The sequence below is a fragment of the Plodia interpunctella genome, chromosome 29 (genome assembly GCF_027563975.2).
Source record: "Plodia interpunctella isolate USDA-ARS_2022_Savannah chromosome 29, ilPloInte3.2, whole genome shotgun sequence".
Lineage (NCBI taxonomy): Eukaryota > Metazoa > Arthropoda > Insecta > Lepidoptera > Pyralidae > Plodia > Plodia interpunctella.
Window position 1 is genome coordinate 575,013 of NC_071322.1, and position 27,860 is coordinate 602,872.

Sequence of the window (27,860 nt, forward strand, 5' to 3'; positions counted from 1 at the left end):
GACGTCAAAAAAATTACTTAAACTAAGTCTACTGCCGACTTCCAAAGCGCAAGTGAAGAAGAAGCGGCGCAACAAACTTCAACAAATAATAATCTCACATCTCCTTTTACCGTTAATCTAGTTCTTGCACGTAACATAGAATGATCTAGACTTGATCTAGACTGAGTCTAAACTGGATCAGGCACAGAATTAGGTGTCAGACTGGAATGTTAAACATTTTCGTTTTAAAATGCGTTTTCAGTAATTGATAGTGAGTCGAAAAGTTTAGACTTAAAATAAATTTATAATCAAACACACTATATTTAATAATATTAGCATATTTTTAACCCCAGATGCAAAAAGAGGGATGTTACAAGTTTGACCGCTAAATGTGTTCGTCTATCTGTGTACGTGGATGCAGATTTTTTTATTTGATAGCTAATTTTTATGCGGTGGTTCTTAGATATAATTGATCAAAATCGGTTCAGCCGATCAAATACGAAATGAATATAGAAAGTCGGTTTTTTTTTAAATATTTGTCTAACAAATAAACTTATTTAACCATCGACAACAGAAAGAGCAGAATTTAAGTATAACATGTCTGTGTATCTGTATGTCTGTCCGTGGCACCGTGGCAGCCAAACGGCTGAACCGATTTTGGTATAGTTTTTGAAAATAACAATAATAATGAGATGAAAAAATTCGGAAACCTAGCGGGAATTGAACCCGCGCCCCCGTCTATCCGGGACAGTGCTCTTGACCACTGAGCCATCGAGATCATGCCAGCACGGCTGAATTAATTCATCTCTTCGCGTCTCTCGCCGACGTACAGTATTTTCTTTAGAGAGAATAGTATATAGCAGTGAATTTTCCCTTTATTAGTGCATCTCGTGTATCCTTCGATATAACAAGTGTTTCCAGTGCAGTTTTGTTGATAATTTCTCTTTAAAAAATTCATTTAGCTTCCGTGAACGCCATACTTAGGCGCTAGCACATAAATAATTCACTAAATTTTTTTCTCGCCATCCCTTGATCGTCTTTAATTGTAGTTCTGTTTACTTACCTGTCTCCCGGCTCCCTGTGAAGTTTCGTCGCATTCCGTTGCACTTTTGCTGCATTTTCACCTGTAACATAGAAATTTTTCATACAAATTTTATTAAAATCACACTTTTTTGTCTTTTCTCCAAATTTTTTCTATCGGACCCTCGCTAGCTTGTTGCACCATCTTATCAGGCTAACGGAGGCGCATCTTTTGACGCCTCACACGTCTCGATAGGGGACCACCCGTTAACTAATCAACATACCCCACTGTTACAAGTAAGAAATTATGTTGTTTGAAAATACTCAAGCATCTATTTAAATGGGTTTGTTATACATGTCATTTTTATTGAGAATTTTCTTAGAATTTCTTAGATGTTAGCTTAATATGTTTGCTTGCCTCTGAACCGAGAGGTCCCGGGTTCGATCCCCGGTCGGGGTCATGATGGAAAATGATCTTTATCTGATTGGCCCGGGTCTTGGATGTTTATCTGTATATGTATTTGTTATAAAATATAGTATCGTTGAGTTGGTATCCCATAACACAAGTCTCGAACTTACTTTGGGGCTAGCTCAATCTGTGTGATTATGTCCTAATATATTTATTTATTTATATATTTTACAGCCATATATGAAATAGATCGTAAGAAACATTATAGCCAATGTTACATTGCTTACTTTCAATGTGAAATCAGCGTCGCTACAAGACAAAACGGGAAATGTACGCCGATCGATATTCGTGGCTTCGTATCAAGTTCGTAGACTATTGTAGCACTGCTACGACGTTCTGAACCCCTATTTTTCTTGCATCTTACTAATATTACAAATGCGAAAGTTTGTGAGGATGTAGGTGTGTATGTTTGTTACTCTTTCACGCAAAATCTACTGGACGGATTGTTATGAAATTTGGTACACGGGTAGATTATATAACTTGGAATATTATTGTGTATGGGACTTTTTGACTTTTTATTGTGAAAATCCTTCAAAATAATATAATTTTTTATTAAAATTAGGCCTTCACGGGCACTTTTTCACGTCATATTCTAAATTAAATAATATTTACCAAAGCTACAAGCTAATGACATTTCGGAACGACCATTGCTGAGAAGAAATGTCGAGGGAAAAAACAAACTTATTCAAACAGTGTTGGTTAAAATTAAACATGTTTCTTATAAATAAACAATCAATATATGCGTTCAGATTAACACAAGATTCTTGTCTAAAAGAGCTCAGTTTCGATGTTATAATATTTAAATATACCTCGATTCTAACATCCTTGATTTATCGGTCTTTCCAAAACGCTAGGAGTTTGTAGCTCAATGTAATAACGTCTTAAAATTATACAAATCGTACCATTTATACATTAATAAACACAGACAATATTTTTTTCTTGTTTGTAAAAAGAGTAAATTTATCATATAAGTGTTAACTAACTTTTGCCCACAACTTCGTATGTGAGTAAAAATCCTTTTCCCGTGGGAATTTCAGGAAATCCCATCTTAGTGCTCCCCTACACTGTCCTAGGAAACTATACACCAAATTTCAGCTTTCTACGCCCAGTAGTTTCGGCTGTGGGTGGTCTGTCAGTTAGTCACACAGTAAAGTGAGTTTTATAGATCAGTTTTTGTTGTAAGTACTTCATATATTTTTATTATAGAAGGCACTTCTCTCAATGCAATGAATGTTTCATTTTCATGGCTTCATTTCACGAAATATCTTATAATTATTTCCTCGCACAATTTTCCGTAATATCTTTGGTAACGTAACAAAAAAGATAATCTGTGCCTACAAAAACCCTTTTCGCGAAAAAAAAAAAAAAGCACATCTTAACAAAAACAAATTATTTTTCACAACCTCGACTATATAAATTAAACATAAATACTGAAATTTTCCTGTAAGGGGAAACACTGGTCTTCCGTCTCGCTCCAACGTTGTCTGTCCCTGTTTTACAATATTGAACTGGGGTAGTGTAGGGAAGGCTTCGTTGGCGCGCGCACATTACGTCGCGAGCCATTTTCAATGTTAAATTTCAATGAAAATTGTGTAAAAAACACGCTAATTGTGTACTTAAAAATACAGTGATTATATTTTCTGTCTTTTTCCAAGATATATTTAAGTGGTTTTGTGTTCTACCATGTTTTTTATGGGACTTTAGTTTATGGCCAAAATGGCAGTCTGAATTACTGAAAGTATGTTGAATAAACGATTTTAATCACATATAAGTGTTGTGTTCAACCATTTGGATTAAATAACAGGTATTTATACATATTTATCAGTAATATTTTCGTGAATATTCGCTCATTTGGTAGTGATTTTCATAGTAAAGATTTTAAGAAAAAAATAAGAATTTCTCTCTTATTCTGTTAGCGATTGTATAATTTAATAGACGTGAATCCAAAAATCTACTATTGTCAAAATATATTATGTAGTCGATTGGAAATTAGACGAAATATATTTCCAGTTCCGCCCGGATATTATAAATACATAACACATATCCTCACTAAGCATAGTAACTATGTCAGTAGGAATTTGTATGATTCATAGAACATTTGTAAAATGATATTTTTAAATTTCGGTAATCAATAAAACTGTTACGAGAGATATATTATCAATGCTTAATTACCTTCTTAATATAAAAAAAGAAATATCAATTTCGCGTCTGTCTGTATTAACGCAATAAACTCAAAAACTACCGGACGGATTTTTGTACAGTTTTCACCAATAGATAGAGTGATTCCTTAGGAAGGTTTAGTTGTAAAATTTATTATGTTTTTACCCAAGCGAAGCCGGGGCGGTCTGCTAGTAGATTTACTCTAAAACATACAATCCTTATTTAATGCAATCGGGTTTTTTCTTATTTCGTGTGTTATTGCTAATACTGGTGATTTTCTTCAAATCGCCTAAAGGCATCTGACATGACTTTAGAGACTACCCCATCTAGTAACAGTACATACATACATACGTTGTAATAGTTTTATGAATTCGTGAGAATATTTTCACTTCAAAATTGGTTAATCCATTGTTAACCGTCAGGAAGATATTTGGTTATAAACAGATCCATTAAATACACATTACTGGTTGTTGGCATTACCATCTGTCTAGAAAAATCGCTTAAGTCTGTGTGAAAGAGCTTTTATTAATCGGTTGCGAAAAATTTGCGTAAGTTTCTTTTCTTATTTTGTCATTTTTCATTAAAAAATATCTAATTTTTCATAAAATAATATCGAAATCAAATCCAATAGTCATAGAATACAAGAAGCAGTAAGATTTTGTTTGTTTGCTCTAGAGCTTTAGTTTTATATGAGACGGAGCTTCGTTCCCGTGGGAATTTTGAGATAAAATATAGCCTATAGCAATCTTGGATAATGTACCTTTCTAATGGTGGAAGAATTTTCGAAATCGGTACGGTAGTTTCGGAGATTACCCGCCTCAAACATACAAACTCACAAACGCTTACCCCTTTATAATAATAGTTTAGATATTTGTTATGTCGTCGAACAGTTCGCCTTTGTCGGATTCGGTATACATTGCTGGTTTTTCGTTGCGGAAAATAAAAGCACTCATACTCTAACAGCCGAATGTTAACGCGTTCGCGCCGGCGTCTGTCCGAGTTCGGCGACATAAATTCATAGACAAATATTTTACTTTATGCTCAAGTCATGAGCTTTTTTTTTTGCTAATAATCCCCTATTGTCCCACTGCTGGGCAAATTTCTCCTCCATACCCTTCCATTTCTTTCTAACTTGCGCAATTTTCGACTAGTTCTTTCTGAATACCCTTAGATTATCGCTCCATTTGCACCATTGGGGGGATATTTGGCTTTCTTATGGATGGATAAGTATGTTATATAATATAATGTGTGCCTAGCATAATAACTAAAAGTATTATTCCTGTGGAATTTATTAGAAATGACTCTGCAATATTGCATTGCTTTATTTATCCATTCATACAGTCATGGATACAGAACAAATCACTTCTAGCTTCCAGCCCAATAATTTCCACTAATTGTCCATTGACAAATACAGAAGGTTGCAGAAGTACATATCTGAAACAGCCACGCTTTCCCCATGGCCTGTAATATGTGTGCGTCCAGTGCCCAGAATTTGTTTAGTTTCCAATTGGGAGAACAAGCAATGTTCTATACAACAAAATCCTAAAATAAATTTCAGATTTGTTCAATCCTATTCCAGTTTTTCGATTTCAACTAATATCCTATCCTAACTAATATTATAAATACGAAAGTAGTTTGTTACCTCTTCAAGTTCTATCTAATTCAACAAATCCTCTTGATATTTCGCATACATATAATTTGAAATGCGGAGGACGGACATAGGGTGCCTTTCATTCCGGGAATTAAATGTTGCCGTGGTAAATTTACGCGAGCGAAGCCGCGGGCAGAAGCTAGTAATGACTAAAAATAAACTTCATTCTTCACCACAACAAAACAGATAAATTTTTAACCAAACAATTCTACGCTAATTTTTTACTAATCTGTTGTGAAGAACTAATGCCTGATCTAGGTGTCCGGAGGAGCATTCCATACAGGTCCCTAGTAAAGTAATATGGTTTCATTCAAAATCAAAATCAAATCATTTATTCAGAAATTAGGCCTTCACAGGCACTTCTTCACGTCATATTCTAAATTAAATTATGTTTACCAAAGCTACAAACTACTGGCATTTCGGAACGACCACTGCTGAGAAGAAATGCCGAAAGAAACTCATTCAAACAGTGTTGGTCCCTATTATGCCAGAAGGGCTTACCATTTTTTAAATATAAATTTATGTATATCTTTTTATCAGTAATATAACAATGTAAGTACACAATAAAGTACATGGTCAAAAGGTATACTGAAACATATTATGATTGTGATCAAGTGCTGATGAAAGGAATATATATATATATATATGTATAATTAACCAAACAAAAAAAAACTTTTAATAAAAGATCGAGCTGACCAGTTCCCCCCGGCAGCACCCGTTCACGAGTTGACGCGTGAGTCAGCCATCGCGAAGCTCAACCACAATAGAGGGGACCTCCCGTCCCGATCCACGACGTCGCCACCGGTTTGACCATTTGAGTGTGCATGACATACTCGATCTCCATAATCTAATATAAAAGATACCTTTGATACTTTCAGACACTTGAAGATCACAAATCACGTATATGTTTTACAAGTAAATGTTAAATATTTTCATTCATAAATAGCAGCGCCTGTGCACCTGGATCCCTGGGCGGTGTACCGACCGCGTCCGACCCTAACACCGCCAGTCGAAGGCCACTGATTCGTTAGCATTTTCTATCGAAGTTCTGACTTTCGCATACTTTAAATATCTTTACGGATTTTAATTAAAAATTAAGCGGCTTAAGTTTTTTTTGAATCGTTCCTGTAGCATTTCGAGTTTTATTGAGATTTTTTCACCGAATTGTACTCAAAGAGGCCAGTGTTCGATTCCCGCCGGTGACATTAATCTATGCTTACTTATAATAAAACTGTAACTGGACTATACATAATAAATAATAATAATAATAATTACATATATCAGGACAAATCACACAGATTGAGCTAGCCCCAAAGCAAGTTCGAGACTTGTGTTATGGGATACTAATTCAACGATACTATATTTTATAACAATTACATATATAGATAAACAACCAAGACCCGGGCCAATCAGAAAAAGATCTTTTTCCCTCATGACCCGACCGGACATTGAACCCGGGACCTCTCGGTTCAGTCAGGTCATGATGGATTTTTTTTTTTTTTTATTGCCGCCCGTACTTGGATGTTTATCTATAGGTATATAATGTATTTGTTATAAACAATATAGTATCGTCGAGTTAGTATCCCGTAACACAAGTCTCGAACTTACTTTGGGGCTAGCTCAATCTGTGCGATTTGTCCTAATATCTCTCTCTCTAACTCTTGCCTGCGGCTTCGCCCGCGTGAGTTTATTTGCGAAAGGGGAACAGACGATTTTCAAACTTTTACCGCCCATTATAGTCATTTGGGGGATTGATTTTTGGTAAAAAAAAAGTGGCCTATGTTTGAACGGGAGTCTTTAACTACATGCATACCAATTTTCATCAAAATTGGTCTAGCGGTTTAGCCGTGAAAGCGGAAAAGACAGACAGACAGAGAGACAGACAGAGAGACAGACAGAGAGACAGACAGAGAGACAGACAGAGAGACAGACAGAGAGACAGACAGAGAGACAGACAGAGAGACAGACAGAGAGACAGACAGAGAGACAGACAGAGAGACAGACAGAGAGACAGACAGAGAGACAGACAGACAGAGAGACAGACAGAGAGACAGACTTTCGCATTTATAAAATTAGTATGGATTCGTTTCATGGATGAATAGAAAGCTCTTCTTGTCTACATGTCTTTCAAACATGTAGAAAACGCCGACATTGTCTGTCAAAATCAATTTATGACCCCCCAAGTTCAATTTAAAATTGAATGACGCAGCGTGGAGGGTGACTCTTAATGTAATAATCCCGCTTTTTGTATGTTTGATGTGTGATTGGAGATGATTCTTGGACCCTTTTAAAGTGATGTTGTTTTTAACCACCGATGCAAAAGGGGAGTGTTGTTAGTTTGAATATAGTCTGACACGTTATTTTAGAGAGTGGATAACCTCTGTAGCCTTATGGTTGTCATTATGTACTATGATATATTATTAGAAAAAAATATATCTGAGAAACAACAATAATGGTAAGCCGATCTGGCATGATAGGGACCGACACTGTTCAAATGAGTTTCTTCCGGCATTTCTACTCAGCAGTGGTCGTTCCGAAATGCTAGTAGTTTGTAGCTCGTGAGAAATAACTGTTTGATATAAAATTTGACGTGAAAAAGTGTGAACGTCTAATTCCTGAATAAATGATTTGAATTTATCACGCCGGACTCCCGGGTTCGATATCCCGTCTGGTTCACATGGAAAATGATCTTTTTCAGATAGGTCGATAATAGGGTCGGAAATATATATATATATATAGATAAACATATATAAAAGAACAAGCGTTTTTTACTAATCAACGCCCAGCCTGAACCATAGAAGCTATAAACGCGAAGTTTGGGCAGTAGCTTTAGGTTATTACGTAGTGCTCAGATAAGAAAGGAATTTTCAAAATTCGACCCCTAAGGAGGTAAAATTTGGGGGTAAAGTTGGTATGAAAAATAACGAAAATCTTTACCGATCTACTTGAAAATTGGCGCAAATGCTATGCAACAAAAATAATGAAACCCGTGTTTCAGGATTTCTTACAATTTGACCTTTAGGGTAGTTAATTGAGGGTGAAAAGAAATAACGAATAATACCATTCAAAATTTCGTCAACTAAAGATATGAGTAGACGGCTCTGTGAAGAGACTCTGACAGATCGGTGTACACCATTAAATTCACGTTGTTACTGTCGATGGTTCGAATCCTGAACTTCAATTACTTTGAATTAAATCTGATTATCTATAGGGTGATTTCTGTGAAAGTTTTATTATGGTTTTACCTGTGCTTTTACTCGAGCGAAGCCGGGACGGGCTGCTTATAATGTATATGTTATAGAATATAGTATCGTTGAGTTAGTATCCCGTAACACAATTCTCGAACTTACTTTGGGGCTAACTCAAATCTGTGTCATTTTGTCCTGATATATTTTTCCTATTTTATTTATTGAGAAATTTACATGATATTTAAACTAGCTTTTGTCCGCGACTTCTCCCGTGTTTTTACGTGTGTCCGCTAATATTTTATTGTTATCAATATATCGGGTTCTATGCAACGTATCGTGATGTAACCTATATCAGATTTTAAGTTAGACCATCCGCTGTAAAACTGAGAAAACCATACCACCAACCACTGAAATTCCATCAGGTGGTTCTGGCGTGATGTACGAACAAACATACAGATTTATAGCTCGCTTACCAGTTTTAGAGATTAGTTTATAGATTATATAACATCGAAGCTCCAAACTACTAACATTAGTATTCTCTTTGGACGGCAGATAATAAAATTGAAGTTGATAATGTCTAATTTTGGTAGACGCCGTTCCCCAGGGAGCTGCACTCGGCCCTCTCTGAACTACGATTTTAGTTTTGGCATTAAGATTATAAATGATTTCAGTTATTCAAATACCTCTAGGGAATACAGGTTATATTCCATCAATTTCACTCAGGAATTTTTATATGAGTTTGTGTTATTTTCAGATATGTAAATGAATATTTCAGCTTGTTTAGATATTGGCGAAGCGAGCCAGTACTACAAGTCAAGTTGGGGCGAAAATAATTTTTTTTGTATGTATGTTTGAAACGCGACAACTTTCGAACCGTTGGTTTGATTTTAATGAAATTCAAAAGGTATGTAGGATATGCCAATAGACATTTTAAGTTCGTGGACCATCGAAATCGGTTAAGTCGTTTATGAAATATTTTCAATTTTTAAAATACAAATTAAGCTAGGTACATTACAAGGATTTTATTTTGAAGTGTTATAATTTTCTATGAAGTAAATTAATGTGCAAAGATTTTTTTAAACTATTTTTTTTTACTAAGTTAAGTGTACAATACACTAATACATGAGTCTTGGTTACTTGAATAAATATTTTATCATTCATTACTAATAGTATAAATGCGAAAGTAAGTTTGTTTGTTACCTCTTCACGCTCTATCTACTCAACAAATCTTCTTGAAATTTTGCATACATGTAGTTTGGAATATGGAGAAGGACACAGGGTACAGGGTTTCATCCCGGAAAATGAATGCGGGTGAGCCGCGGGCAAATGCTAGTATTTAATCATTTTGATACTTAGAGTGTTCTAAAGTGCTAGCTTTCAAACGCGGCTTCGCTCGCTTCAATTTACCACGGGAGCAATTATTTTTCCGTGTTTAAAGATATCCTAAGCCTATGGATGCAAAATTTGTATAAGATTGGTTGTGCAGATAGAGCGTGAAGTGTTAACAAACGTTATACTTTCACATTTATAATAATTAGTTTGAGAATTAGTTAGGATTTACGTATGTACATTAAAAGCTTAACTTTACGGAACCCTCGGTGCGCGAGACCGACATACACTTGATCGGTTTTTGTAACTTTTATTTTCTATACTTTTTCAGGTAGCCTAAGGATATTAATGTTCCAGTTAATATAAGGTGAGTTGTACCATTTAAAGTTTATACATTCACACACGCAATAAATATGTGCTACGAGCTTCGAGTCCCGGGGCTTCGCACCCGTGGGAATTTCGAGATAAAAAGTACCCTATGTGTTATTCCAGGTTATATCCTACCCGTGTGTCAATTTTCATAACAATCCGTTCAGTAGATTTTGCGTGAAAGAGTAACAAACATATATACACACGTACACAACCTCAAAAACATTCGAATTTATAAATGCGAAAGTAAACTTTGTTTGCTACATCTTCACGCTTTATCTACTAAACCAATCTTCTTGAAATTTCTCATACACGTAGTTAAAAGTACTCATAAGAAGGACATCGGCTAATTTCTAATCCAGTAAAAAGTACATTTCCCATTGGAAATTCTCGCGGGCGAAGCCGCGGGTAAAAGTTGACGAGTAAACAGACAGTAAGGGTACATCATAAAGTTATATTCGACGGACGAAAATCCTGAAAAATGATTAGATTTTGCGCTATCGTGATATATATTTAATGTCCTTTACGACACGATAACCTTTTCTAAGGGCCCTTTAGCGGTGAGTTGTCTATATTCGAATGTAATTTATCGATATCTACTATTTCTTAGATCCAGTAATGTTCTGTTTGTGAGTCGTATTTAATTGTTTAGGGATAAATCACACAGATTGATTTAGCCCCAAAGTAAGTTTGAGACTTAGAAAGATACTTCTTTGAGTTAGTGTCCCGTAACACAAGTCTCGAACTTACTTTGGGGCTAAATCAATCTGTGTGATTTATCCCTATGTTTATCTATATATGTTATGTATATGGTAATATTCTATAATATATACATATATAGATAAACATCCAAGACCCGGGCCAATGTGAAAATTATATCATTTTCTGTAGGAATATTGTAGTTTTGTGATAAAATAAACTCGTGATTTCCGGACAACTTGAAATTTTATTGGCGGCAAAACGAACGCTACAAAAGTGACAGATGGCAATAGACATTCAGTCATAGATAAACAGATACTACTACTGGTTGGTTGCGTTTCATTTCATACAACATTTTCCATGTTCGGACTTAGGTAAGTCCGAATTTACACACATGTAATTGAAATTTAAAACACATCGGCCTATCCTTATTACATGCCACCTTTGTTACTGAAAAATAAATTAATGTATGATACTTTATTGGAAATATACTTTATTACTCACAAGCGGCCCGTCCCGGCTTCGCTCAGGTAAACACATAATCAATTACATCTAAACCTTCCGCGGAAACTACACTATCTATTGGTGAAAACCGCACGAAAATCCGTGAAGTAGTAGTTTTTGAGTTTATCGCGACAGACAGAGAGATGCGGCAGAGGATTTTGTTTTAAAATATATACAATTATATACTAACTAAATTAACCTAACAATTAAAATAACTATTAAATTAGTTTAAATAAAAAATTGACCCTAATTAATTCGCCGTCGTAGTGCGGTAAAATTCCCAGAAGGCTCTTTGTATGGCCAACATGGTATTTCAAAATTCTTTTATTTAAAAGTACAGGCTCAATTTGTTTTTGAATAAAAAATGTTCACCGAAACTTAAAATGCAGTGCGCTGTAACATTTCCCGCCAAAATCCAGGCGGTCTCAGGTGCCCTGTCAAATAAAATTCAAATCTTCTTGATATATTATCTATCGGATAAAACCAGTTGATTTATGGCTGTCCAGTCTGTGTGGATGAATGTATGATGTGGTGGGGGTAAAGGAGAAGATTTCTTGTTTTTTTTTTAATGTATTCTTTTTGAACGTGTACTTTGTTATACCTACCATTAGAATAAAATGTACCTAGGTTTTATTTTGTACAAATATGGTAGTTAGATACTTGTTACCTTATATTTATCCTGCACGACTATTGTCAAAGAAAATGAAAATAGATGTCATTCCCTTTAAAAATAACACACATATCGCCTTGTGCTGAAATATACTATGCTTATATTTGTTTAATATGTGGTTTTATTACCAACTAGCTGATGCCCGCGACTTCGTTTGCGTGGCCGAATATTTTTTGGGTAAGGAGTCAAAATTATTAGAGAAATTTAACTGTACGCAGACAAAGCGTATCGATACCTATACAGAAGATGCTCGTACGACTGAAATATATATTTCCTATAGTTTCGCTGGACCATAGTGACTCTTCCTCAGGTGTTCCAGATCTTCCATTTTTATACATCGACAGGAAATGCTCGTCAGGCTGAACAACTTTTGTTAAGGCGTAATTTCAATATTTCCTATAGTTTAGCTGTACCATCATTGTTCTCCATCAGCTGTTCCAGTTTTCAAAATCATTTATACCCTATATGTTGACCAGGCTTAATAGCTGTATAACAAAAAAAGTTTCATTCAAATCCGTCCAGTAGTTCCGAAGATTACCATGTACAAACAGACATACAGACATATAGACAAACAGACAGAGATTTTTTTAAAATTCTTTCTCTGTTACTATGACTCTATCACCTAATTTTGTTTTTATGTAAATGTATTCAATATACAGGATTCTTTTTCTACTGTTTTATTATAGAAAAAATTGTAAGAAACAATAATGGTAAGCCAGCTCTTCTGGTATGATAGGGACCAACACTGTTCAAATGAGTTTCTTTCCGCATTTCGTCTCAGAAATTCATTAAGTCCGTCGTTATTTATTTATCTACTTGTTATGTATGTATTTTTAACATATGTTCTTTGTACAATAAAGATAATTACAAACAAACAAACAAATTTTATCAGACCACATTGCACATTATAAATTTCTAAATAAATTATTTGAATTTGAATTTGGAGCTATGGAGCAGCGAATCCCTTTGCAATATTTATTTGGAAAATATTATCCATCAGATAGCCCCGTCCTATAAATAAAATATCAGTAGCTGACACTTATATGTATAGACACTTATATACCGAGATCGGAGCGCCCGATAGCATGCTACGGCCGGTACCGACACTAAAACTGTGGTTCTGGGAATGTGTTGAATGACATGAGATTTCTCTGACGACATTGACAGCTCCTGTCAAAAATTACAGTTTTGTAAGCAGAAGGGTCTAAGCCATTATACGAAATTTAGTCAGAATTAGCTACAATAATTTTGTGTCATTTCACACACAATTTACTAATCAGTGTGCAGGTTTCCTCGCGATGTTTCCCTTCGCCAGAAGCAAATCTATGAAAACTAAACTCTTCACGCGTTATCTACTCAACCAATCTTCATAAAATTTCGCACATAATATAAACAAGAGTATGGAGCAGGACATAGGGTAACTTTTATTCCGGAAAAAACTATTGTTCCCGTGGGATTTGAGAAAAACCTGTATGCTATTATAAGGTGGCGCTCAATGGTAATAAAATTAACTTTGCAACAAAAACACTAGATGGCGCTGTGTTTATTTTAAAAGCACTATGGATATTTTATTTCGACTATCCAAATACCATTTTAATACGAAGAAATTAATGTTTTAAGCGGGTAAATATCCAATAAAAAAATATAATGATAAAATTTTTATACAATTTCCCAACAGCACAGTTTATGAAGCTCAAAGCCCTGCACTGCACTGCACAGTGCACAATTCACAAGTTTTTATAGTAAAACCTAGGTTCCGTTTTAATAGGTGACGACCACACGACAACCGACACACAGAACGTCGAGCTACAGAAGTAAAGTTGCGTTCAATTATATAAAAATAAGCTTATTCCCGCGTGAATTTCCCACGGGAACATTTATTTTTTTCTAGATAAAAGGCACTCTATGTCCTTCTCCATTGTTCAAATTATATGTATGCAAAATTTCACGAAGACTGGATTAGTAGGTAAAGCGTGAAGAGGTAACAAAAGATTTCGCATTTATAATATTAGTTAGGATTCAAGCTTAAATTCTTTAATCAGTTTAGGATGATATAGATAATTGATTGGCGACAAAAATTTACTTAAAACTAAGTCTACCGCTGACTTCCAAAGCGTGAAGAATGACTTACTAACATAGCAACGCACAGCCCAAAGCGCTGGGTCTAGAAACTTCAAATTTAGCATGTAATTTCCTTATGCGGTCTAGGGGTGCGCTGAGAAAGAATTTTTCAAAATTCATCCTCCAAAGGGGTAAAAAGGGGATTCAAAGTTTGTATGGGGAAACCAGATTAGAGCGTGATAACAAACAAACTTATTTTCGCATTTATTATTATTATTATTTGTATCTCCTTTTGGGATTCACGGCACATAGTCCGGTCCTTTGAGAGGCTTGCGTGGGGAATCCATATGGATCCAACACGTAGAGGCCCTTTGGAGAATTTTGATGTTGTGTAGGTCTCCCGCCAAGACCCGCTCCCGGATATACCAATGAAATGATATGACCATGAATAGGTCTCGGCGGGAGTGTGAACTATTGCAGAATAATGGATAGAAGTACTGGTCTATAGAATGAAATTTGGATGGACTGAGAATGGGTTATTGCAAAGAGTGCGGTCACCTGCCATAATTATTATTATTATTATATACATTTTTTATTTTTTGTGAAGCTTATTATCTAAACCCTCTGTGTCGCACACGCGGCACGCGACACAACGCGCTGCCATATTGAATTTTAATAAGTAGCTGAAAGGTCCACTTTTATTTGTTAATAATTTGCCGACATGCATTTCTGAAATAATTGTATTTCAGTAATCTATACTATTATTATAAAGAGGTGAGTGTTTGTGAGTTTATATGTTTGAGGCGGGTAATCTCCGAAACTTCCGAACCAAATTCAAAAATTCTTTCACCATTAGAAAGGTAAATTATCCAAGATTGCTATAGGCTATATTTTATCTCAAAATTCTGACGGGAGCGAAGCCCCGGGCAACATCTAGTGTGTTATAAAGAAACGAATGAATATAATAATGTACCTAAGAATAAAATTATTAAAAAAAAAATTTAACCGACTTCCATGACACCAAAAAAATCATTTTATGGTAAAAAGCGATTTTTTAATGTTTGTGAGTTTAATATTTGTCACTTACTGACTTTGAGCATCTGAATAAATAGGCTTAAAGTTAAAAAATAGTAGAAACGCGTTATAAATTTTAATATTTTCACAATGAAACTACGCGTAAGAGCTAAAATGTACAATACGAAGTAAAAAGTTAATTTAAAGTTACGTAATCCCTAGACACTAAACCTTTTGTTGGCAAAAGGGTGTGTAAAAACCTTTACACTTTAACAATGCTAAAAAGGAGGCTTTATAGTGAACAAGAACTACATACAGAATATGGACGTGACTATCAATTCATTTTTGTTAGTCTTCCTCGCATTTGCTCTTTCTTGCATATGGGACTGTGACGTCGCGAAGCCCGCGTTCGAAGGTAAGTGGAAAGAAGAAAAAAAAAATGTTTATTTGCCATAAATTATAAAACCTTTACAGTACTCAAAGAACATTATCAAATCGACAAACCACGACGCTGATCTTCCGCGGGTGATGTGTGTGTGTCTGGCTTTATTTAGATAACTAACTTATGTACAAAGTGAACACGCGACGGTTTCAGCGTCAAATGGAGGCATTAGATCCCTCTGTGATCATAGACAATACAGTTTGTTTCTAATGATGGTTTCTAAGAATGGTTTCCAACAATCCTTACATATAAAACAAATTCCCGGTTCTTAGATGTTTTGATGGTTTTATCTATATACTAGATGTCGCCCGGGGCTTCGCTCCCATGAGAATTTTGAGATAAAATATAGCATATAGCAATCTTGGATAATATAACTTTCTCATGGTGAAAGAATTTTTGAAATCGGTTCAGTAGTTTCGTAGATTACCCGCCTCAAACACACAAACGCTTAACTCTTTATAATAATAGTATCCCATAACACAAGTTATGAACTTACTTTGGGGCTAGCTCAATCTGTGTGATTTGTTCAGGTATAATTAATTATATTCTATTCATTTCACATCTATACATTTTAATTCAATGTTTCCATAAAATATCCCTACAATAAACCCGCGAAGGGACAACCACACGAATTTGTCAGTAAGTGAGAAGTTATTAAGTTAACCATATACTTTTGGAAGCTAACAAATCCTTCCTACTAATATTATAAATGCGAAAGTTTGTGAGGATGTAGGTCTGTATGTTTGTGAATCTTTCACGCAAAATCTACTAGACGGATTGTTAAGAAATTTGGTACACGGGTAGAATATAACCTGTAATAACTCAAAGGGTAGTTTTTATCCCGAAATTTGCACGAAAGCTATGCTATTGGTGTCTGGCTTGGCTGGCCAAAGATCACATCATTGAGATCAATATATTTAATCTGTGCTTAATTAAAATTAATAAGAAAGAATACATATACAGCGGCGCGGTTCGATTGCGATCCAGCTGAAGTTTTTAGCGCAATTCGGGAACAATTACATTCTAAACTGGGGGCCTACTATGAAAATTAATACACGTAACTCGTTATTGCGTCCACACGATGTAAATTACATTGGAAAATGGAAAAATGTGAACGTTAGTTTCTTCTCAGTGTGGTAGCTTTAGCAAATATTATTAAATCCAGAATATGACGTGAAAAGTGCCTCTGAATGTATAATTTCTGAATAAATGATTCGATCTTGATATCTCGTGGCAAATAGTCAAACAGTGATATTTCCTCACAATGTTTTCCATCGATTTTTTACACGATATATATGAAAAAGTTACAGCATGTGAACGATTGTAGCTTGCTTATGTGTTCTCTTGTTTCGTGTCAGACCTTCCGTATCGCATTAATGAGTAAGAATCACAAACGACTCACGCTTGGCCAGTTTAATTTTTAATAACCATTCCCTATGTTTGTCATCGAGTATAATTATAATAAACGCCCGTGCCTCGCGTGACTTCGTCGAAATAAAAAAATATATTTAAAAAATAAATTAACGGTTTGTTACGCTGGACTTGTGAGACATCCAATTAATCATTACAAGTAATTATTCGAGTGTAAAAATACGAAGTGGCTTTTTGATTGAAAACGTTTTGGAAAAATACGTATATGTACAGTTAACAGCACACCAATCTGCTCAGATTCATTGCAAACTTGACGTGCTGACTGTACATATAATATAAAGTCATTTATTAATTTAATTTGTGTTCTCTATTAGTGCTGACTGTACATATAATATAAAGTCATTTATTAATTTAATTTGTGTTCTCTATTACAAATTGTACTCTTTTATTCCGTTGTTGTTTAAATAAATAAAATTAAATCAAATTCTTCTTCATAGTCGTATTCCTCACGGCTGAGGGTCGTGGTCATTACGTAGAATGAAACACGCACAAAAACTTTCTTGGCATTATTAATGGAGTGGTCTGCCATTGCCTTCTCCATTTCACACACAAGTTAATAATCAACCAGTGTGCAGGTTTCCTCACGATGTTCCCTTCACGGGAAGCAAGTGGTGGCCGATGAAAACTACTATACATGAGTCAGATTGGTATGCAAACTCATGTGACACGTGTAGGATTCGAACCTGGGACCTTTCGATCCACAGGCGGGCGTCTTAACCATTACACCACCGCCGCTTCAATTTTAATCAAAATCAAATTAAGAATAACCGGTCAAGTGCGAGTTAGACGCGCGCACCGAGGGTTCCGTACATAATTTTGAAGATTTTGCTATGATTTTATAACCGGCCGCCTGCCTAACGTCAAGCCTCTTTAGGAATGGTTGCCTATTAGTCCCTTAGTAGTCCCGTAAAGCCGGGTCTCCGTTACAAATATAACTGTTTTTCTGTGATGTAAGTATAAATTACCAATTTTTGGATTTTTTTCCTATATCAGCATAGTACTTTATCTCAAGTCCCTTACTTTATCTCAAATTTCGTGATTCTAGGTCATTGGGAAGTAGCCTATAGGTTTTCATTCCCTTGTGAAATCGCAAAATATCGCAAAATATGCAACATAAATTAAATTTTTTCCCAGCTGAAAGAGACTGTAGACTGACTGTAGTTTTTGGTATCTGGTATAAATTTCAACTTGGGTGGTGTAATGGTTAAAACGGCCTGTGGATCGAAAGGTCTCAGGTTCTTATCCTACTCGTGCCACACGTGTTTGTATACCAATCTGACTCGTGTATAGTAGTGTTCATCGACCACCACTTGCTTCCGGCGAAGGGTAACATCGTGAGGAAACCTGCACACCGGTGGACAGTTTAGTTCACTATTGTGTATGCGACTACCTGCCGCTAGATGGCGGTAAGTAGTCGTAAAAGTCATTTCAGCTGCCTTTAGGCGACAGTGTTAGCGATAAAACACGCGTTATGATGATAAGGATGATCCAGCAGCAATCGTGTTAAAAAAATTTCAATAAATCCTTGGAATAGAAGAATAAAACCTCATTTTTTTTGGATTTCTAAATTGTGTTGTTTCATTATGAAAGGGGGAGGTACGCACAGGACTTTAAATATTCAAAGAAACAAACTTTTTGAATCCTTTCACTAAAGATGGCTGTTCACAGTGCGACTTTAACGCTATTGAATATGTTAAGGTCTAAGCATTAATTTAATAACGAAAACTTTTCACGTGATAATCTCACAACATAGGTTAACGGTTTACGGTTTACAAAAATTTAGAAATTATATAAAAGAAATACTTTGTAAAAAGGCATATTACAAGACTGACGATTATGTGAACGACAATAATGTCTGGCCCAATCATGGTGCAGTATCCTCATAACATATGTAACTGATTTATTACATTATTACGTACGTTTTGTACATTTAGCATTTTATTTATTTATATGTATATATATTTTTTTTGTGTGTCAAATTTTGACATTTTTAATAATTATGTAAATTCGTCCTCCATATTTTTAATATTGTTGTGCCGCTTCTTCTTCACCTGCGCTTTGGAAGCCGGCAGTAGACTTAGTTTAAGTAATTTTTTGACGTCAATAAGTGATGTATATCATCCTAAATTGAATAAAGAATTTTGAATTTGAATTTGAGGTACATAAAATTGCAAGATTTGTGTAGACCTTTTTTATGGGTAAAATGTATTTAAAATAAAATAAATTTAAGTATCCTCTATTTAGCTTTGTCATAAGAAAATCATAGTTGGGCAAAGTATTCATTACTTTAATAAATTAGCTTTTATTCATTAAACTAATAATTAATAGCGAATCGAAGCGAGCTAAGCCGGAGCGGGCCTCGGCTTCGCCCGGGTAAAAAAACATAATCAATTATAAACTTAAACCTTCCTTAGGAATCACACTATCTATTTGTGAAAACAGCATGATTATCCGTGCAGTAGTTTTTGAGTTTATCGCGAACAGACAGACAGACGCGGTAGAGGACTGTATTTTATAATATATAAAGATAAGAATGTAATAATTATTATATCTTTTAACTTTGCTCTTTGGTGTTATCATGAAAACTGAAACACGGGGTCTCAAGTTATGTCTGTAATGTTTATTAATAATTAATGAACGGTAGTAAGGTTGGATGTCTTTATTTTAGTTAAACAAAGCAAAATATATAAAACTAGCTTTTGCCCGCGGCTCCGACCGCGTGAATTTCATAGTGAAGTCTCGGTAAAAATAATATAAAAGCTTTTCACACCTTTCACCCACAACGAAGGGGGATTCAGGGTGGAATTTCAAAAGATCCTCTCTTAGTGCTCACCTACCCACATTTCAGCCCAAATTTCAGCTTCGTACGCCCAGTAGTTTCGGCTGTACGAAGTCACTTAGTAACGCAACAGTTATATATATATATATATATATACGTATGTCTAAAAAGCAGAGGGGATGACGGGAACCGGGCATAGACAACATTTTAAATACTAATTTAATTTTATTGCTACTAATTTAAATTTATATATATGTTACGTTTACGTGTTAACGCATGGATCCTCCCGACAACTTTGCCACACCACACATGATCTCCTAATTTTTATTTTACTGTTTTTTTTTATTATTTTATTCATAATTTTTATTTTTGTTATAATAATTCATATATTGTGACATTTAAATTTTATTTGTAAAACATGTACGCGATTTGTGATCTTCAAGTGTCTGAATTGTACTTCTATTTCGACGAATAAGATTTGTAATTATGAAGTCATGGGAATCGAGTGCGTTATGCTCACTCAAATGGTCAATCTGGTGGTGGCGTCGTGGGCCGGGTCGTGAGGTTCCCTCTATTATGGTTGAGCTACGCGACGGCTGACCCATGCGTCAACTCGTGAACGGGTGCTGCCAGAGGGAACTGGTCATCTTGTTTCTCATATATTTTCATGTAAGTTAATTGTGTTTCACATCTATCTATATATTATAATCAGCACTCGGATCACAATCATAACCTGTTTTGATATACCTTTTGACTATGTACATTATGTACTTTTATATATTATTAGAAAAAAACATTGTAAGAAACAATAATGGTAAGCCGATCTGGCATGATAGGGACCAACACTGTTCAAATTAGTTTCTTTCGGCATTTCTTCTCAGCAGCAGTGGTCGTTCCGAAATGCCAGTAGTTTGTAGCTTGTGAGAAATAACTGTAAATATAAAGATTGACGAGAAAAAGTGCCTGTGAAGGTCTAATTTCTGAATAAATGATTTGAATTTGAATGTGTTGTTATGTATATACCTATGGATTATTGACCTGAAATAAATATCTTATTATTATTTAAATAATAGACGCGTTCCAATACAACGTCAATATAGAAATTTACCTCTTTTAGATTGGCCTAAGTACAGACAGTCGGGGGCAGAAAAATCTGACCCCTCACCTAAGTAACTTCCGACTGCACATTTGGGTACAATTACTTACAAGTGCCTCTTCCAATACAGCTTGCATAACTTTAGAGCTATTATAATATTAAATCAAAGACATTTGACAAACGTTTGCTGCGTAAGTTGATCTTTGGAACATCCTTCAAAACCCCACTGGAAACCCGTCAATAGTAGCGCCGCGAATGGCCGGCCGTATTGTTTTTATTCCAACTTCGTAAGCTTTTAAATTATTTACCTATCTTGAAGTTTTAGCACGAGTCCGTAGATTTGTTATTAAATTAGTTTTCTAACTGGGAAATGGAATGTTGCCGCCACTGAGTAAAACGGACCTCTGCAGCGTGTGGCTCCGCCTTAGAATAGGACCACTCCATATACCCGAGGATGTCGTACGAGGCGACTAAGGACACAGCCTCGACAACTATATCATGTTTAACCCCCGACGCAAAAAGAGAGGTGTTATAAGTTTAACGTGTCTGTCTGTGTATTTGTAGATCTGTATGCGGCATCGTGGCTCCCAAACGGATAAACCGATTTTTGTTTAGTTTTTTTTTTGTGTCATAGATAATTTTATCCTGACTGTTTTTAGCTATGTTTCATGAAAATCTGTTCAGCCGTTCAAATGTTGTAGCGAAATGAATATTGAAAGTCGGGGATTATTTAATTTGTCTAACAAATAAAGTTGTTTACTATAATTTTTATTGTCTTTATGTTTTATGAAATTTAATACTTACTCTTTAACTTTCTTTCGAATAGCAAACATTAATGAGTTATTGTATGACTTTTACAAAAATCTAAAAAAAATCTTATAGAAAGACCATTATGGAAGAGATACATATAAATAAAGTTTATAATATAATAATACAAACATAACATGTACGAAATATTGGTGTTGGTGGCGCTAGTATCCGGTTTTTGTACAACCTAAACATATAAAAAATAATAGTCCCATTTAAAAACATGGTCTATTTCGGAACTTGTTAAAAAATGGCGGGGAAATTTTTCACCCGAAAGAGTTATACCAGCTAATTAATCAGGAAAATTAACAATTAAAATTTTGGCGCGAAGATGAATGAATTCTTTGTACAAATAAAACGCAGCAGGTGCCAAGAGCGAGGTAATTTTAGGTGGAGATATTTTCAACATTTTTTTTTTCTACAAGTTTTGATTAACCGGAGTCGATTTTGAACGACATTTAGACCAATAAAAGCGTTGCAAACACACTTTTTTGCCTAATTTCATCATGGATTATATCATATCTTTATAGACGGAGTCAGATCGTTGCAGTAAAGGGCTTCCTATCTGAACCAGTAACTGTCACATCAGGCGTACCACAGGGATCTCATCTTGGGCCATTACTATTTATCATATTTATCAATGACTTGTTGGACAATATTTCAAGTGAAGTCTTACTGTATGCTGATGATGTGAAACTATTTCGTATTGTCAACGATATTGATGACTGTCTTAAATTGCAAAAAGACCTAGATAATATCAATGAGTGGTGCTCTCGCAACAATATGCATTTAAATGTAGACAAATGTTTTTATATAACCTTTACAACAAAAAAAAACTCGCTTTCAGTACGTCTATCATATCAATAATCACTTTTTGACAGAGAAGAGTGTTGCTAAGGATCTGGGTATATATTTTGACTCAAAATTAGATTTTAGGCATCATTTTAATCAAATAACAAAACGTGGATATCAACTTGTCGGTTTTATTTTACGTAGTATGAAATATTTCAAAAAGCCTTTTACTCTGATCTATTTATTTAATGCCTTGGTTAGATCCATACTTGAATATGCCTCTGTCGTTTGGTCGCCTTATTATGATGTGCATTCTTCAAATATTGAAAGAGTTCGGAGATGTTTCCTGCGGGGTTGTTGTCATAAATTTGGATTGAGCCGTATGTTATCATCATATAATGAAAGAGTGAAATACTTTGGGATCACTAAAATGGATAAGCGCAGGCAATTCTTTGCGCTAACATACCTGCACAAAATCATTCACTCCTCCATCGATTGTCCCAAATTATTAAGTTTAATTAACTTCAATGGTCGATCTCGCGTACGTAATCCGCGTATTTTCCGTGTTGAGGTTTACAAAAATAACACCTCGTTTTTCAATCCCATTGTCAGGATGTGTCGAGATTTCGATGAGCTGAGACATGGTAACGCTGATCTTGATATTTTTAACCCTAGTCTATCTCAGTTTAAAAAATCTTTAAACATAGCATTGAATATGTGATCGTCATGATCTTTCTGTTTTTTTGTATTATATATTTATAGATATATATGTATCTTTTATGCGTATGTATTGTTTATACGTCTTTACTTATATAATATCAATTTATTCTACTGTATAGATTTAGGCTTGCTTACACGAAATTTATTTTGTTCTTCTGTGTACACTTTATTGGATTATAGATTAGTTTGATAATTATTGTTAAGTCAATATTCTGTACTTCATTGTCTGTAATCTGTTTGTGTGCCTTTTAAATAAAATAAATAAATAAAATAAATAAAAATAAATAAATAAATAAATCCTTTCCGCCTCAGCCCCCCGAACAACCGTGCTCTCAAATGCTACCGGAACAAAAATTTATGAAGGTTTTAGTAATTGTTTTTTTTAAATTATAATAATTTATCATTCTTGTAGTGGTATCTAGTTAGCTCATGTGTAGTTTATTTATATTTATTAAAAAAAAAAAAACACTCTCCTGATTTTTTACTTAAAATAGCTTTATTGTCGTGATATTATAGATAGTTTCCTGCGCTTTATTTAACTCAACTCGTCTTTGGCTAATACTCCCTGAGTTAAGCCATACATTAAAAAAAGCTAATCTCAAGAAGTTGAAAAAACTAACTTAGTATTTTGTTTTCAGAGTATTTTCTTTGTATATAGAATGATTTCTGAAAAAAAAAAATGTGTTAAAATTTGAAAATAAAACAAAATTTGCACAGACAGCTAAAAATAGCTCTTTTTTTTTTATTAATTGGCACCCTGTTTTCAATGTAGTCCTATCGGTCGTTGTTGATATTGTTCATATCGAAAAGTCTTTCCGGGAAAAAGCCTCTTATTGCGTCATTGAATCCCATTTTACCCTGGAAACTGGGGAAGAGTGACGGCAACACACCGCATCTGAAATCAAGTTTATTTAGGTACAACTAACGCTTCGCTCGGGTAAAAACGTTATAAAATACACAGCTTAACCTTCCTCGGGAATCAACTAAATATTGGCGAAAACTGCATGATAAACGTGCAAGAATTTTTATTTTTATCGCGAACAGACAGACGGACGCGGCAGCGGACTTTGTTCAATAATAATTATTTAATGATAAATAAATAAATATATCAGGACAAATCACACAGATTGAGCTAGCCCCAAAGTAAGTTCGAGACTTGTGTTCTGGGATACTAACTCAACGATACTATATTTTATAATAAATACATATATAGATAAACATCCAAGAGCCGGGCCAATCAGAAAAAGATCATTTACCATCATGACCCGACCGGGGATCGAACCCGGGACCTCTCGGTTCAGTGGCAAGAACCTTACCACTGCGCCACCGAGGTCGCCAAATAATATTTTTATTTGATGATGATGAATGATAATATTTTTATTTATCAATTAGGCAGTACCAAAAGTTTTAGTTAATGATTTCTTTAAATGAACTCTTTCTTTTAATGAAGAATTTTAACGAATTTTAATGAAATTTCTTTAATGAACTCTTTAAATCTATTGAGAAAAAATGAAATATATATTACTTACCTCATAGCCACTCCATTATTGTTTAGCCCAAAAAGAACACTAGGATTGCACAGACAAACAGACAGAACACCTGAAAAATTACTAAAGTTGTTTAATCTCCGGAAATCTTAAAATTAAAACATAAAAATATATTATCTATACTATAATAAAGAGATAGCGTTTGTGAGTTTTGTAATTTCCGAAACAACAGAACCGATTTCAAAAACTCCTTCACCATTACAGTACCTACATTATCCAAGATTGCTATAGGTCATATTTTATCTCAAAATTCTCAAGGGAGCGAAGCCCCGGGCAATTAAAGTAACAGCTATAAAGCTCCGGGCAATAGCTGATGTAGTTATAATTTAAATAAATACTGTTAAAACAAATAAATAAAAATATATTTATCCTGAAATTCCAAAATTGAAAATTGAAAAAAACAAAATAGAATTACCGACAAAAAAGAGAAGTAGCCGCCACATTTCTACAACGGATTTAAATGAAACAATAATATTTTTCGCGCCAAAAGCTGTTTACATGAGTTTAGTTTTGAAATAATTAGTTTGTCTTCATGGTTATGATATATTTATTTTAGTTTCAGTTAGGTGTACATAATTAATATGTAAATTTTTGATTTTGTTTTTACCGTGGCCAAATATGGAGTTTAATGTTTTCATAGATCTTTCATTCTCCCGTTAATGGCGCACGAGGCTACTAAGGGACACATAGCCTTGATATCTGATAGGAAACAATGGCATTCCCAAAGAGGGTTCACACATCACTATCCAATCATCAAAATTTTAATATAAACCCTACATATGTTTGTGTATACATGTAAAATTTTTGTGGTAATATTATTTTTCCCATGGGGATAGAGTAGAGGCTAAGTAAGTACTTATTAAGTAAGAATTCCACTTGACACGATCCTGACAAAATTCAAAAAACTTTAAATTTTAAGATTATTTTTAAGTAGACCGCGGCGTCATATCCCCGAATGCAACGGGGAAAAAGCAAAGAAAATGATGTGCTCTGAGAATAATAGGTAGGTACTTTACCTATTCCTTTCAGAGCATATATATTTTTATATAAAGTAGGTATATAAAATTATAAAATACACTACTTAAATCAAAACAAAAAAGTTGTTTTCAATTTTCAGTAACGCTTATTAATTTCTTTTTAAAACAAATGTATATTATATTTAATTATATTCAAATCTATTGCTAGTGAAACACGTAATTAAAGCGAGAGAATATGATTTTTGTATTTTTATCAGTTTTTATATTATCTCACCGTAAGTACTTACTTATTATGGACATTATAATGACGGAAAAGATACCATTTTAAAAATTACACCTGTTGTTAAAAATTTAATTTATCAGATTTAATAATTAGATATATACATTTCAAAAATATTGAAAAATAATGTATAATTTAAATATGCTTATATAGTCGTTTTTGTTTAGTTTTATCATAAAAATTACGGGGCCGCGCGAAAAAAATCAATTAAAATTTCCCTATCGTATTTTATAGTAATTGACAATCGATCTAGACAAAACATTTTTTTAATTTAAATTAGACTTTAACTTTTTTTAACGACATGGCAATTTTGGATCAGCTTTTTTACTTAAATTCATTTATATTTTAGTTTTAATTTCCGTTTAATTCAGTTGTTACATAATTGTGTATTTTTTTATATGAAAGTTTTACTATTTTTGGTGTATGTACGCATAGGTACTTACAACAAAAATACTAATTTGAAATACCTAAGAAAATTTAAATTTGAATAGTTCGATTTTCTGGACAACACATATTTTTAACCCAAATTGTTTTTTCAGAATGTACTATTGTATTTTGTCAAGAGTATCCACGTCCAGTGAAGGAAATATATCAATATAACACTATTGAAGGTTGTAATTGCCCCAACAGTCCAAAATTGTTAAATATGAATGAAAATCTAGGAAATTTGGTGAAATTAACCAGTCCGGGAAATAGTGTTGATGAATTGTCCTCTATAAACTTGACCCCCAATTTTCTGGGCCTCAATGAAGTGTCGCCCATCAGTGTGGTCCCTTACAATCTCAACGCAACACCGGTCAAAGTTAACATATTCCGATATTTTGGTAAGTTTTTAATTCACTCAATTAATATCCGAGTTTTTTTTTAGTAAGGAATCATATTCTACAAGATTTTATTTTACTTAACGTCCATATGCTGTCTCTTTCTCCCATATCGTGTACGTATCGTGTAAAAAGAGAGAAAACATATGGGCGCCATTACGTTTTACCTGTTTCTACGCTTTACCTAGGCATTCTGAACAACACTTGACCCAGCGATGAAAATTAGAATGTGTTAAAAAAAAAACATTTTAACCGACAAAAAAAATATGGTCATTATCTCATACAAGGGAATTTCCATAATGATCCTAAACATATCATTCTGAAATACTCCTTTTGTTGATGTTTACATTAAATATATCTCTTTAGATACATCAAAAACCGCGCCGAATGTAGCACAAAGTGATACCACGAGAACACCTTTAGCTCCAGGGCCCTTGAGAACCGGATCCCTGATCGGTGGCTCATCGAACGGCTTGACGTCTGACCTTGCAGTTTCCGGAAGTATCACCGGTTCTAACCAGAGTCGCACAAATGCTGATGCAGCTTCAGGCGATGCAAAAATAGGTGCAGCATCAATCAGACCGACGTTGACAGGAATTAACACGAAAGAAACAAAGGCTACGAAGAATATAGAATCTCTCGGTTTAGACTTGATCGCTTCTCTGTTGGGATTGCCCCCTCTGCTTGAGGCGAAGTTTAGCTTTGTATAATTAAATATTTCCAGTGTTATTTTTTGTTTCTTTTACAAGACAGTATATAACTTAGTCGTTAACTAATGTAATAATGTTGAAGTCAAATTTAAGCTGCGCAGAAAAATTCAATGTGCGCCATTTTGTTTAAACGCCGGTGGCGCACAAGTTTCAACGTCAAAGATGGCCGCGGCGATTCACCCTAACTTTCCAATATTATCCTTTATTTAGGCATATTTTTTTTATGGATTCCTTCAATTTTGTAATTAAATATAAAAAAGAATGATAATGTGACAGTTGAGTTGGACGATGTACAGAATGGCGGAACAAATTCCAACGTTTTTAGAAGAAAAGAGACGAAATAAA

At 34.4% G+C, this 27,860-nt stretch overlaps 1 protein-coding gene and 2 long non-coding RNA genes across 5 annotated transcripts in view; 2 read left to right on the top strand and 1 right to left on the bottom strand.

Moving 5' to 3' along the window:
* The first annotated feature begins 2,984 nt into the window (after positions 1-2,984).
* Positions 2,985-27,860, top strand: part of LOC128682244 (lachesin-like) — a 107,938-nt gene continuing 83,062 nt past the window's right edge. For 2 of the 3 annotated variants that reach the window (XM_053766867.1, XM_053766873.1), the window contains exons 1-2: positions 2,985-3,272; positions 10,128-10,163. The gene's annotated coding sequence lies outside the window, so the exon portion shown is untranslated. The remainder of the gene's footprint in view (positions 3,273-10,127; positions 10,164-27,860) is intronic. The other variant, XM_053766868.1, reaches the window with a different exon arrangement.
* On the bottom strand, positions 23,682-25,270 carry LOC128682256 (uncharacterized). Its single transcript, XR_008406100.2, has 3 exons — positions 25,143-25,270; positions 24,710-24,779; positions 23,682-24,075 (listed from the first exon to the last, which is right to left on the bottom strand). It is a non-coding gene; the product is annotated as an uncharacterized LOC128682256 (long non-coding RNA).
* On the top strand, positions 25,871-27,534 carry LOC128682251 (uncharacterized). Its single transcript, XR_010370309.1, has 3 exons — positions 25,871-25,979; positions 26,524-26,808; positions 27,172-27,534. It is a non-coding gene; the product is annotated as an uncharacterized LOC128682251 (long non-coding RNA).